A 12,602-nucleotide genomic window follows, 5' to 3' on the forward strand; every position below is an offset into this window, starting at 1 on the left:
GAATAGAGCTCAGAGGTGGAGTGCCCCTGAGTTCAATCACTAGGACTGCAAAAAACGGCGGCAGGGGTGGGGGGAGCACCTACTCCTCTCCTCCATGGGGAATCTCTTTCTAGTATAGGGGACCTCCAAGGTGGTGGCTTCATGCTCAGCAGAGACAGTCACCAAACAGTCTTTCACTAACTTCAGGAACAGTAACGATATTTCTCAGGGCCAACACAGGGATGTGTTCACCTGACTCTCCAGCTGAAGCCACTAAAGAATCGCAGCCAGAGTGAACCCATAAAAATACATATTCACATTTCCCACTACAAACACATAATCACACACATGTGTACACACACTTGTCCTCACTCTCAGGCCCAACCCATGCACAGACAGGAGGAAAGCTCCCACCACCCACCCACACACTCATAGCACTGTCTCTCCATACCTGGTCACCAAGAACACCCATAGGCATAATTCATATTCCTAGTGTTCTTCCAAAAGTTGTATGGCAACATTACAAACTAGTTTCATCATTATTCTAATCAAGATTTATCTCTGGAGGCTGGGCATGATGATGTAGGCCCATAATTCCAGAAGCTCACGAAGTTGAGGCAGGAGGATCTCAAGTTCAAGGTTAGCCTCAACAACTTAGTGAGACTGTGCTTCAAAAGAAAAATTGAAAAGGGCTGGGAATGGAGCTCAGTGGTAAAGCACCTCTGGGTTTGATCCCCAGTGTCACAAAATAAAATTTAAAAAGAAAAAGATTCATCTTTGGGGCTGAGGGTATAATTCAGTGCTAAGAGTACTTTGCATGCATGAGGCCCTAGGTTCATCCTAAGTTCTTTGGGAAATCTCCCTTGTGATCACTGGGTACAGTTGGGCTGAACTGACACCAGCAACCCTGTGCCTCAAGCAGTGGTGTCTGTTCAAATCCCATAAGGGAGTGCTCTTCTAAACTTCCTAGGCAAGACTGCCAAGAAACAGGGTAAACCAGGCTTGGTAGTGCATGTCTGCAATCCCAGCAACTCAGGAGGCTGAAGCAGGAGGATCGCAAGTTCAAAACCAGACTCAGCAATTTAGTGAGACCTAAGCAACTTAGCAAGACTCTATCTCAAAATAAAAATTAAAAAGTGCTGGGGATGTGGCTCAGTTGTTAAATGCCCTTGAGTTCAATCCCTGGCACAAAAAATAAATAAATAAATAAAAATAAACACACACCCCCCCCAAAAAAAAGAACAACAACAACAAAAAAAAAACAACTGGGTAATGGACTGGAGATAGAGGAGCTCTGCGGTAGAGTGCTTGCCTCACATGCATGAGGCCCTAGCTTCAATCCCCAGAACTGCAAAAAAAAAAAAAAAATTAAAAGAAACAGATAAAATTAATGCCTCCTTGTTGCTGCAAGTCGGTGCGCATGCATCATTAGGCTCCAATGTGGCTGCTCCTCAGCCTGCACTTTTTCCCTGTCTCCTCTCAGCACAAGGGAGTGCGCGAATCCCTCAAGTCATGGCTGCTTGCTCTGCACTTCTGCTGCTACCGTGGCCCCCTCATGATGGCTAGCATCCTTTTTGAGGATGTTTTGGATGTGAAAGACATTGACCCAGAAGGTAAAGAGTTTTACGGAGTACCTCTATTGCATTGTGAGAGTGAATCTTTCAAGATGGACCTCATTTTAGATGTAAACATTCATATTTACCTTGTAGACTTGCTTGACAAGTTCCAATTGGTCTTAGCTAATACCTTGTATGAAGATGGTACCCTAGGCCTTCCGGGGCTGACCAGTTTGAGTATGTAATGTAGGGGAACGTGTGCAGGATTGAGGGGAGGAAACGTCTATGGAAGCAGCAACACACCTCTCTGCCTACGTTCTATGGGGCTTCACTCATGAGGCTGCAAGGTGATGCCAACAACCTGCAAGGATTTGGAGTGGATTCCAGAGTTTATCTGCAGATGAAGAAACTGGCCTTCTGAACCTTAAGGGATGCCACCTGCTGCTTGGTCACTCAGGTCATGGACCTTGTTCAAACCTGAGTAGATGTTCCTACTGTTTATCTAATAAGGAGGAACTAGCTTTCTGCCCACTGTTGGTGCATCTGTAGCTAGTCCGAACTCAATGGGAAACTGACTTGTCCGTGAAAAACCCAGCGGGAGAGTTTGAAGCGAATCAGAAGTTGTTTTTTGTGTATATGACTCTTTGATTAAATTTTACTTTTTCAGGAAAAAAAAAAAAAATCGATGCTTCCTTTCCTCCCTCCCAACACCCTATCCCCACCCAGCAGAGAACCATCAGTTGGGAGGAGCACCATGTACATTCCTTTTTCCTAGTCCTGGCTTCTCTGTGATTTCCCCAGTCTGATCAAGGCCCTCTTGTGTCCTGGACAAACACTGTCAGCTTCCAGCCTTAAAGATCCCTTGATGAGAGGCTGGGGTTGTAGCTCAGTGGTAGAGCGCTTGCCTCGCACATGTGAACCACTGGATTTGATCCTTAGCAACAACACATAAAAATAAATAAAATAAATAAAGATATTGTGTCCGTCTTTAAAAAAAAAAAAAATTAAAAAGGTACCTTGCTGGCCCAGGCTGGCCCTTCACCTTTCAGATACCCTGTCCCTGTGATGAGACCCTGAGTAAGAAGAGGGAGGTGCCCAGCTGGCTGACTCATCATGAGGGGCAGGGGAGGGAGGAGAGAGTAGAGACCACAGGCCTGGGAAGGAGACTATAGGATGAGCTCTTGGAAGAGGTCACTCTCTGGTGAGGTCTTCACTTACCAGGTTCTCCTGCAAGCCACAGGCCTCCAGAGATCAAAACAGTTCCTCTTTGGGACTTACTGTCTCTAGGAGGATAAGTTTAGGGTCCGGTACAAATTCAGGTCCCTGTCCTGGTATAAGAGTTAGGAGAAAGGCCTCACCTCAGGTATTGTTCCTGGCCTCTCCACCAACATGTGAGGACGGATGGAGAACCTTGGATCCATGGGCCTGCTTGGGTCTCTCCCAGGCAATGTCAGCCCCCACCAAGATATCAGGAAGCAAGAGCCTTAGAATCTGCAAATTGGACAAGTGCTAGACCTTCCTGAGCATCTCAGACTCCTACCTGGTGTCCTTGGCACAACCAGGAGCTAGCAGGACAGAGGCTCCAAGACACCCACCCCTCCTGTGGTTTTCTCCTCACCTGGACTGGCTCCATCATACCCCTTCCCACTCTGGTTCTGCTTACCACCCCCACGCAGTCTAACTCACCCACCCAATCATAGACTTTACTCATAAAGGTAAAGTCATTCCTGCAGCATGTGTAAAGAGCTTCCATGGTCCAATCCACAGGCCTGGGCTACCAAGGTCCAATATCCCTCTTGGTCTTAATTCACCAAAAGGAAATGCCTATTACAGTTTGGAGATGGGGCAGGACCCTGGAAGCCTCAGGCACAGAAACTGAACTACTTCTAGGAACAATTGGTCTGAGTAAAGAAGGTAAATCTTCAAACAGCTGTCTATTCTTTAAGGGCCTAGAGGTCAAGAAAGCACATGCACTCCCTCAGTTTATCAACTCCAGGATAATCTGAATCACCATTACACCTGATACCTCCTGACAGAACCTAGCACAGTACTCTGTTCAGAGCAGCCACTCAGTCCTAACTCAGTCCTAGCTAGGAGCATCCATCTGCTCCTAGCCCAGATAACCAAGCCAGAAAGAGGCTCAGGTATAATCAGAAAAGCTCCTAAAGCCAGGCATGGTGAAATAAATTCAGTCACTATAATCCCAGCAATTTGGCAGATTAAGGCCGGAGGATCTCAAGTTTGAGATCAGCAAAACTCTATCTCAGAATAAAGAAATAAATAAATCGGGCCCAGGGTGTAGAGCTGGCTGTGCCTGAAGGCGAATCTGAAGCAAAGATGGGTGGGGTAGAGATTAGGGAGCGGTAGTGGGTGGGGGGGGGAGAAGGAGGAGGCGGTGAATCACTTATAAATGGCGCCCAAGCAAGACCCTAAGCCGAAATTCCAGGAGGGTGAGCGAGTGCTGTGCTTTCATGGGCCTCTCCTTTATGAAGCAAAGTGCGTTAAGGTTGCCATAAAGGACAAACAAGTGAAATACTTTATACATTACAGTGGTTGGAATCAAAATTGGGATGAATGGGTTCCAGAGAGCAGAGTGCTCAATTATGTGGACACCAATCTGCAGAAAGAGAGAACTCCAAAAAGCCAATCAGGAGCAGTATGCAGAGGGCAAGATGAGAGGGGTGCTCCAGGAAAGAAGACATCTGGTCTGCAACAGAAAAATGTTGAAGTGAAAACCAAAAAGAACAAACAGAAAACACCTGGTGGGTCAACCTCCTCGGAAGAAAAGGGCCCAGGTAGCTCCTGCTGTTGAAAATGAAGAAACATTTATGAACAGAGTGGAAGTTAAAGTAAAGATTCCTGAAGAGCTAAAACCAGGGCTTGTTGATGACTGGGACTTAATTATCAGACAAAAACAGCTCTTTTATCTTCCTGCAAAGAAGAATGTGGAGTCTATTCTTGAGGATTATGCAAATTACAGGAAATCTTGAGGAACCACAGATAATAAGGAGTATGCTGTTAATGAAATTGTGGCAGGAATAAAAGAATACTTCAATGTAATGCTGGGCACTCAACTGCTCTACAAATTTGAGAGACCACAGTATGCTGAAATCCTTGTAGGTCATTCTAATGCACCCATGTCCCAGGTGTATGGAGCGCCACATCTACTGAGATTATTTGTAATAATTGGAGCGATGTTGGCCTATACACCTCTGGATGAGAAGAGCCCTGCTTTATTATTGAATTATTTTCATGATTTCCTCAAGTACCTGGCAAAGAATTTTTTTTTAAAGAGAGAGAGAGAGAGAGAGAGAGAGAGAGAGAGTTTTTTTAATATTTATTTTTTAGTTTTTGGCGGACACAACATCTTTGTTTGTATGTGGTGCTGAGGATCGAACCCAGGCCAAAGGCATGCCAGGCAAGCGCTACCGCTTGAGCCACATCCCCAGCCCCCCTGGCAAAGAATTCTGCAACTTTGTTTAGTGCCAGGGATTATGAAGTCACCCCTCCTGAATACCATCAGAAAGCAGTGTGAGGAGGTGTACTTCATTCACTTGTGTTTGGATCTCGGTAAACACATTTTTGTTCTTAGTCCTTCTCTTGTTCAAATGATGTACTTTGAAGATGTTAGTGTATAACAAAATTGATGTTTGTTTTCTGTTTGAATTTAAACAGAGAAAATAAAAGTTGTTACTGCTCCTTTTTTCCTTTCAAAAAAAAAAAAAAGAATAAAGAAATAAAGAAAGGGTGGGGTATAGTTCAGTGGTAGAGCACCCTGGATTCAATCCTTGGTGGGGAGAACAAAATAGAGAAGCTCATCAAATTTATTTACTGAAATAACTATAAAGCAACCAGTCAGATGGATTTACTAGAGAATAGTAAAGCCGAGGTCACTGAGGTCTCTGCCCAGACTGACCCTTGAGAGTAATTGCTGAGAGGACCCATAAGAGGACATTGTCTTCCTGGTGAAAGTGGCCAAGGTTGCCCTAGAGGGGCCTCAGGCCAAGAAGGTGGTCACACTAGCCCCTACTCAGATCTAAACCCAATGTAGTTCTCCTCAAATGTCTGAGATCCCCCAGGCTGCCCTGCAACATCCCCTCTGCCCCCTGGTGGAGGTTCTAAGTGCACAGAAGAAAGGGAGATCAGGCTGCACTCAGACCACCACCAAACTAGACTGAGGCTGGAAACAAGATTGTCTGTCCCCTTTCCTCCTCTATAAAGTGAACATGAGCTATGTTGAATAAGTGGGTACTTCTCAGTGTGCTATGGAACAATGATCTGACAAGACCCTGTGAAGCAGGGACTGGGAGTACAGACGGTGGCACACTTCTGTACTCCCAGTGACTCCAGAGGCTGAGACAGGAGGATAGTGAGTCCAAAGCAAGTCTCAGCAAAATCGAGGCGCTAAGAAACTCAGTGAGACTCTGTGTCTAAATAAACTTCAAAATAGGGCTGGGATGTGGCTCAGGGGCTGAGTATCCAAGAGTTCAATCCCCGGTATTTAAAAAAAAAAAAAAAAAAAAAAAACTGTGAAGCTGAGTGTGGTGGTGCACAACTGTAACTCAGGAGGCTGAAACAAAAGGATCTCAAGTTCAAGGCAGCCTCAGCAAGATAGTGAGATCCTCAGCAATTTAGCCAGTACAAAAATAAATAAATAAATAAATAAATAAATAAATAAATAAAAGATTGTCTGTGAAAAGGGTTTTTCACTCAAGGAAGTATAGGAAACCTCCCTGCTGTTCCTTGGAGCCTCACAATTCACAAATTGTTTTAGGTACTAGGGATTGAACCCAGGGGTGCTCTGCCACTGGGCTACATCCCTAGCCGTTTTTATTTTTCATTTTGAGACAGTGTCTTGCTAAATTGCTCAGGCTGATCTTGAATTTGTGATCCCATGCCTCAACCTCTCAAAGTAATAGGATTACAAGCTAGTGCCAGCCACCACCAGCACCCCACCCCACACCCACACAATATACAATTTTTAAAAGACTCTAAGTAGTGATACAGAAAAGGAAACTTTCACTCTAATTAATCTTGATTTCCTCAAATCCACTTTCTACACCCATATAAACATCCCAGAAGGTCTGGGGCTTGCCTTGGAGTCTGAACCTTGGATTGGAATGGGCCCAGCCCCAGTTCCCTCTGGGGCAGATATTGCCCCCAGTTCCCTTTGGGGCAGACATTGCTTAGGGTTACAAAGGGATTTGGGGTGTGAGGGGCTAGAAACCAGGGTCCCAGCCCCCACCCCGCCATCCTCCTAGACCATACCCGCACAGCACTTGCCAAATGTAGGCATTTGCCAACCAGCTGTGGGCAGATGGAGCAAGAGGCTTTACCTCAGCCAGAACAAGAGGGAGCCTCAGGAACAATGTCACACACCAGAGGCCCACGGATTGAGAAAGGCAGGGACAGGGCCATGACACTACAGGCCCTAACACAGTGTTTCTTCCTCTGAGCACATCTGTGGGCTGGAGGGGGTGGGGCAGGATACCCAAGTATAAGCTGTAAGGAGGGCTCAGCTGCTACCCAGCACCTCTGACTTCCAAGGGGAGGACCCCAAGAAATTACAAGAAAACTAAGCGCTTTGAGATGAAGTCCTCCCCCTATTCCAGAACCTCCCTAATGCCCAGTGTCCTCCATTCACTGCCCATGGCCTCTGACCTGGGTCAGCCCTCATTACCTCTACTTGTTGGGGAATCACTTGCAATAGGTTACAGGAATGTGATGTCACACTCTTCATATTGTTAATTGTATATGGTAGACTGGGGGACCGTGAGGGTCAGCAACCTCTCACATTTCTCTAGCACACTTTATTTGAAACTTCTTTTTTTTTTTTTTAAATACCTTTATTTCACTTATTTATTTTTATGTGGTGCCGAGGATGGAACTCTAACATGGTAGGCGAGCGCTCTACCACTGAGCCACAAACCCAGGCCTTTATTTGAAACTTCTGAAAAGCATTTATATCACATGCTTTGTTCTGTCCTGTGAAGGCCTCTGAAGGGCTGACCAGCAACCATTCCTCCATTTCCAGCTGAGACCAACAGTGGTCAAGAGGCTGCCACAGAAGATAAATGGCCAGCAGAAACCAACAACATAGCTGTGGGGCTCCTGACCCTGAACATTTTGAACCCTGCAAAATTTTCTGGAAACAGATCCTCAGAAATTGGAGTGCATTTTTTTCTCATACAGTGCTTAGCTTTCAGCCTTTGTCCTAATGACAGCTGCCTTTTCTGTCAATGCAGAATATTTTTTTCCAAATATTCTCCGGAGAAAACAGTGCCCTCTGGTGGTCTGCTTGGGTTCTCTGGGGGAAGAGCAGGACAAAATGTCCTCAACCTCCTCAGAAGGGAAAAATCTGCCTCACCACCCCAACACCATGTCAGTCCATCTTCCATGGGGAAGAGGGAGAAGGAATGATGGCTGCTCAGAGGCCCTTTTTTTTCTTTCTTTCTTTTTTTTTTTTTTGTCTTTTTTTTATGTAGCAGATATTTTATTAGTTTGTACTAATGCATTTTCATATTACAAAGGCAGTTGAGTGGAATTTTTTTTTTTCATGTTTTGGCATGAGGATGGAATCCAGGGACCCTTAACCACTAAGCCACATCTCCAGCTCTTTTTATTTTTTATTTTGAGACAGGATCTTTTTTTTAATTTTTATTAATTATTGATGGATCTTTTTTTTTTCCAAAGAGAGAGTGAGAGAAGAGGGAGAGAGGAGAGAGAGAGAGAGAATTTTTTTAATATTTATTTTTAAGTTCTCGGCGGACACAACATCTTTGTTGGTATCTGGTGCTGAGGATCGAACCCGGGTCTCACGCATGCCAGGCGAGCGCGCTACCGCTTGAGCCACATCCCCAGCCCTCATTTATTTGTTTATATGTGGTGTTGAGAATCGAATCCAGTACCTCACATATGCTAGGCAAGTACTTACCACTGAGCCACAACCCCAGCCCGAGACAGGATCTTGCCAAGTTGCTTAGGGCCTTGCAAAATTGCTGAACCTGGCTTTGAACTTCAGATGCTCCTGCCTCAGCTTCCCGAGCCACTGGGATTACAGGCATTTGCCACTGCCCCTGGCTCAGAGGCCCTTTCTAAATCCACTGCCTTCAGGATAACATTCAAATGCTTGGTCTTCATTCACTCCATAAACATTTCTCCAAGTCTCCATGAGCCAAGCTCTAGCCTGCTGCTGGGAACAAGGGGCCATGCTGCTCCAGGAGGCTCCCAGATTATCCATGAGGCCTGAGGCTGTTCTCTTCCCCCATGCCTGGTTCCTACCATTGTCAGACCAAAGAATTCCTTCCCTGTGATCCCTCAAACCCCCATGATCACCACCACCAGCAGCAACCAGACAGAGGAAGGAAAATCTGGAGAGTGGTGGCCTGAAAGCCATATCAGGTAAATGTCTCTAGGAGTGGTCGAGTGTATCTAGTTATCTACTGCTGGGTAGATAACAACAAGGACTGCAAATTGGCCACAGTAAAGTCCCTAAAGAACTTGACAAAAGGGCTAGAGTTGTGGCTCAGTGGAGGAGCGCTTGCCTCGCACATGCAAGGCCCTGGGTTCAATCCTCAGCACCACATAAAAATAAATAAACAAAATAAAGATATTGTATCCATCTACAACTAAAAAAGATATTAAAAAAAAAAAAGAACTTGACAAAAGGTTTCCTATGAAATAGGGAAGGTGATGTCTGACTGGAGTTGGTTCAAGATAAAATGGAGCTGGATGTGATGTAATCCCAGAAGCTCAGGAGCTGAGGCAGGAGGATTATGAGTTCAAAGCTGGCCTCAGCAATGGCTAAGCAACTCAGTGAGACCCTGTTTCTAAATAAAATACAAAATACGGCTGGGGATGTGGCTTGGTGGTTCAGTGCCCCTGAGTTCAGTCTCTGGTTAAAAAAAAAAAAAAAAAGATAAAATGGGATAAGAGAAATTAGAGACAATATTGTGGGTATAGAGTCTAGTTCTCTTCCAGCATTCATGTACTCTTATCAATGAGCTACATCCCTAGCCCTAGAGACAACATTTTTTGAGGAATTTTTTTTTGTATCAGGATTGAACTCAGGGCCACTTGACCACTGGGCCACAAACCCAGCCCCATTTTGTATTTTATTTAGAGACAGCGTCTCGCTGAGTTACTTAGCACCTTGATTTTGCTGAGGCTGGCTTTGGACTCATGATACTCCTGCCTCACACTCCTGAGCCACTGGGATTAAAGATGTGGGCCACCACACTCGGCTTTTTGAGGATTTTTACTGTGAAGGGGAAGAGTATAACTGGAGGGGGAAAAATGCCATCAAGAAAAGGTTTTGTTGTGGTATTTTGTTATGCTGGGAATGGAACCCTAGAGCCTAGGACATGCTCAACTCATTTTCTACCACTAAGCTATAACCCCAGACCTGATTTTTTGTTGTTGTCATTGTTTGTTTGTTTTGTTGTTGTTTTGTGTGTGTGGGGGGGGTTATTTGGTTTTTTTTTTATTTTTTAAAGACTTTTAAAAATTTTTTTTTTAAAGAGAGAGTGAGAGAGGGGGACAGAGAGAGAGAGAGAGAGAATTTTAACATTTATTTATTTTTTCTTAGTTCTCGGCAGACACAATATCTTCGTTTGTATGTGGTGCTGAGGATCGAACCCGGGCCGCACGCACGCTAGGCGAGCGCACTACCACTTGAGCCACATCCCCAGCCCCTTTAAATTTTTTTTAAAGAGAGAGAATTTTTAATATTTAATTTTAATTTTTTCGGCGCTCACAACATCTTTGTTTCTATGTGGTGCTGAGGATCGAACCTGGGCCGCACACATGCCAGGCAAGCGCGCTACCGTTTGAGCCACATCCCCAGCCCTAATTTTGTTTTGTTGTTGTTGTTTTATTTTATTTGCTTTTGTACAGAGCTGGAGATTGGACCTATGGCCTGACACATTCCAGGAAATCACTTTACCATTGCATTTAACCTCTAGACATGTTTATTTTTTTATTTTTTATTCTTTTGTAACTGGGAAGACAGGGTGTTACTAAATTGCCCAGACTAGCCTCAAACTTGTAATCCTCCTGCCTCAATCTTGCTAGGATTACAGGTGGATGCTATCAGCTCAGTTACTTTGTTTCTTGATCTGGGTGTTGATTGCGTGAGTGTGCTTACCTTGTGGAAATTCATTGAGCTGCACATTCATGATTTGTTCGATGTCCTATATGAACAGTATGTTTCAATCAAAGTTTGTTATAATTAAAAAAAAAACAGGCTGGGTATGGTGGCACATATGTGTCATTTCAGCAATTTGGGAGGTAGAGGCAGAAGATCTCAAGTTCAAGACTAGCCTGGGCAAACTTAATAAGACCCTGTCTCAAAATAAAAAATGAAAAGGGCTGGGAATGTACCACAGTGGTAGAGCACTCTTGAGTTAAGTCCCCAGTATCACCAAAAAAAAAAAGAAAGAAAGAAAGAAAGAAAAAAAGAACTGTTTCCAAAATTTACCCTTATTGCTCCTTGCAATCACCCTCCCCCAGTGTAACCAGAACCTTAATTTGTATCACCAAGAATTACAAAACAGAACTTGACTTTGGGAGGGAGGTTTTGGGGATTGAACTCAGGGCCTTGTGCATGTAAAGCAAGTGTCTACCATGTACACCCCCAGCCCTTTCTATATTAAGGAAGGGTCTAACTAAATTGTCCAGGTTGGCCTCAAACTTGTGACCCTCCTGCCTTAGCCTCCCGAATAGCTGGGATGACTGACACATGCAGTCCTCAGTGCTGGTGCTCTTAGCTTGAGGTGCCTAAAGTTGTCTTTGCATACACTCAGTCTTCATGCTAATTAACCCCAAAACTATACTGAGTGCCAAGCCCAGACAATCCACAGGCACAAAACTAAACTCTTCAGGCAGGCGTGGTTACACAAACCTATAATCCCAGTGATTTAGGAGGCTAAGGCAAAAGGACCACAAGTTTGAGACTAGCCTTAACAATTTAGTGAGGCACTAAACAACTTTTCAAGACCCTGCCTCAAATTAAAATTTAGAAGGGCCAAGCTGTAATTCAGTGGTAAAGTGCCCCTGGGTTCAAATCCGAGTCCCGGAAAAAAAGAAACATTACTCTCTATTCAGGTGCTTAAGTCACTGCCTAGAAATTTTCCAAATTCCTCTCTTCCCCCCACCCAGGCCAATCTTAACTCTCACTTATCAAAAGACTCTCACAAGGTTCTCAAGGTCAGTTCCTTTCTCCGTGGCTGAGGTCTCCACCTTGATTTAGAATTTCCCAGATCTGGAGGACAGCCAGCTCCTGGTTCCTCAATCCTCCCAACCCTGCAGTAAATCTTATTCTCTTATCAACCACTCTCCACACCCTTGGTCCACAATACAAGGCCAAACCCTTCAGCAAGATCTAAGATCTTCAAGAACTGTGCCACACAATTGGGTCTCTCACAACCACTCCCAGGGGCCCATTCTAGAGCAAATCAGTGGTAGTTCTCACTAACTGCAGAATTCTTTCTCACCTGCTGCACCTGGGGCACCTTATAGAGCACTTATCTCTCCTTACCACCAAGGGTCCCTTTTCCAGGGACTCACAACTTCCAATTTCAGCAGCTTTAATCAATTCCCTTTGGGCCAGGCACACGCCTATAATCGCCGCTACCCAGAACGCTGAGGTAAGAGAATCACAAGTTGCAGGCCAACCTGGGCAACTTGGGGGAGACCCTGCCCCCAAAAAAGCATTTTTAAAGAGCTGGGGATGTAGCTCAGTGGAAGAATGCTTGCCTAGCCAGAGTTCACTCCCAACCACTGCAAAAAGTAATAATAATACTAATAAATAAGAAGAAGAAAAATAAGGCTGGGGTTGTAGGTCAGTCATGATGTGTGAGGCACTGGATTCAATCCTCCACACCATATGAAAATAAACAAAATAAAAATATTTTTAAAAGAATAATAAAAATAAATCTCCTTTGGGAAGGGTCTCCCTGAAACTCCTCCACAATCTCTTCCCCTCCTAAAGATCTCTTTTGTCTCTGCACGAGTGACAGCCATTATCATGGTGATGATTCCTTTTTTTTTTTTTAAATTCCTGATCAA

General features: G+C 44.6%; 2 pseudogenes; both read left to right on the top strand.

Annotated features, from left to right (window-relative positions):
• The first annotated feature begins 1,537 nt into the window (after positions 1–1,537).
• On the top strand, positions 1,538–1,956 carry LOC101973268 (DNA-directed RNA polymerases I, II, and III subunit RPABC3 pseudogene; annotated as a pseudogene).
• A 1,957-nt stretch (positions 1,957–3,913) lies between these two features.
• On the top strand, positions 3,914–5,250 carry LOC101972979 (mortality factor 4-like protein 1; annotated as a pseudogene).
• Positions 5,251–12,602: the final 7,352 nt, after the last annotated feature.

The sequence above is a fragment of the Ictidomys tridecemlineatus genome, chromosome 2 (assembly GCF_052094955.1).
Source record: "Ictidomys tridecemlineatus isolate mIctTri1 chromosome 2, mIctTri1.hap1, whole genome shotgun sequence".
NCBI lineage: Eukaryota > Metazoa > Chordata > Mammalia > Rodentia > Sciuridae > Ictidomys > Ictidomys tridecemlineatus.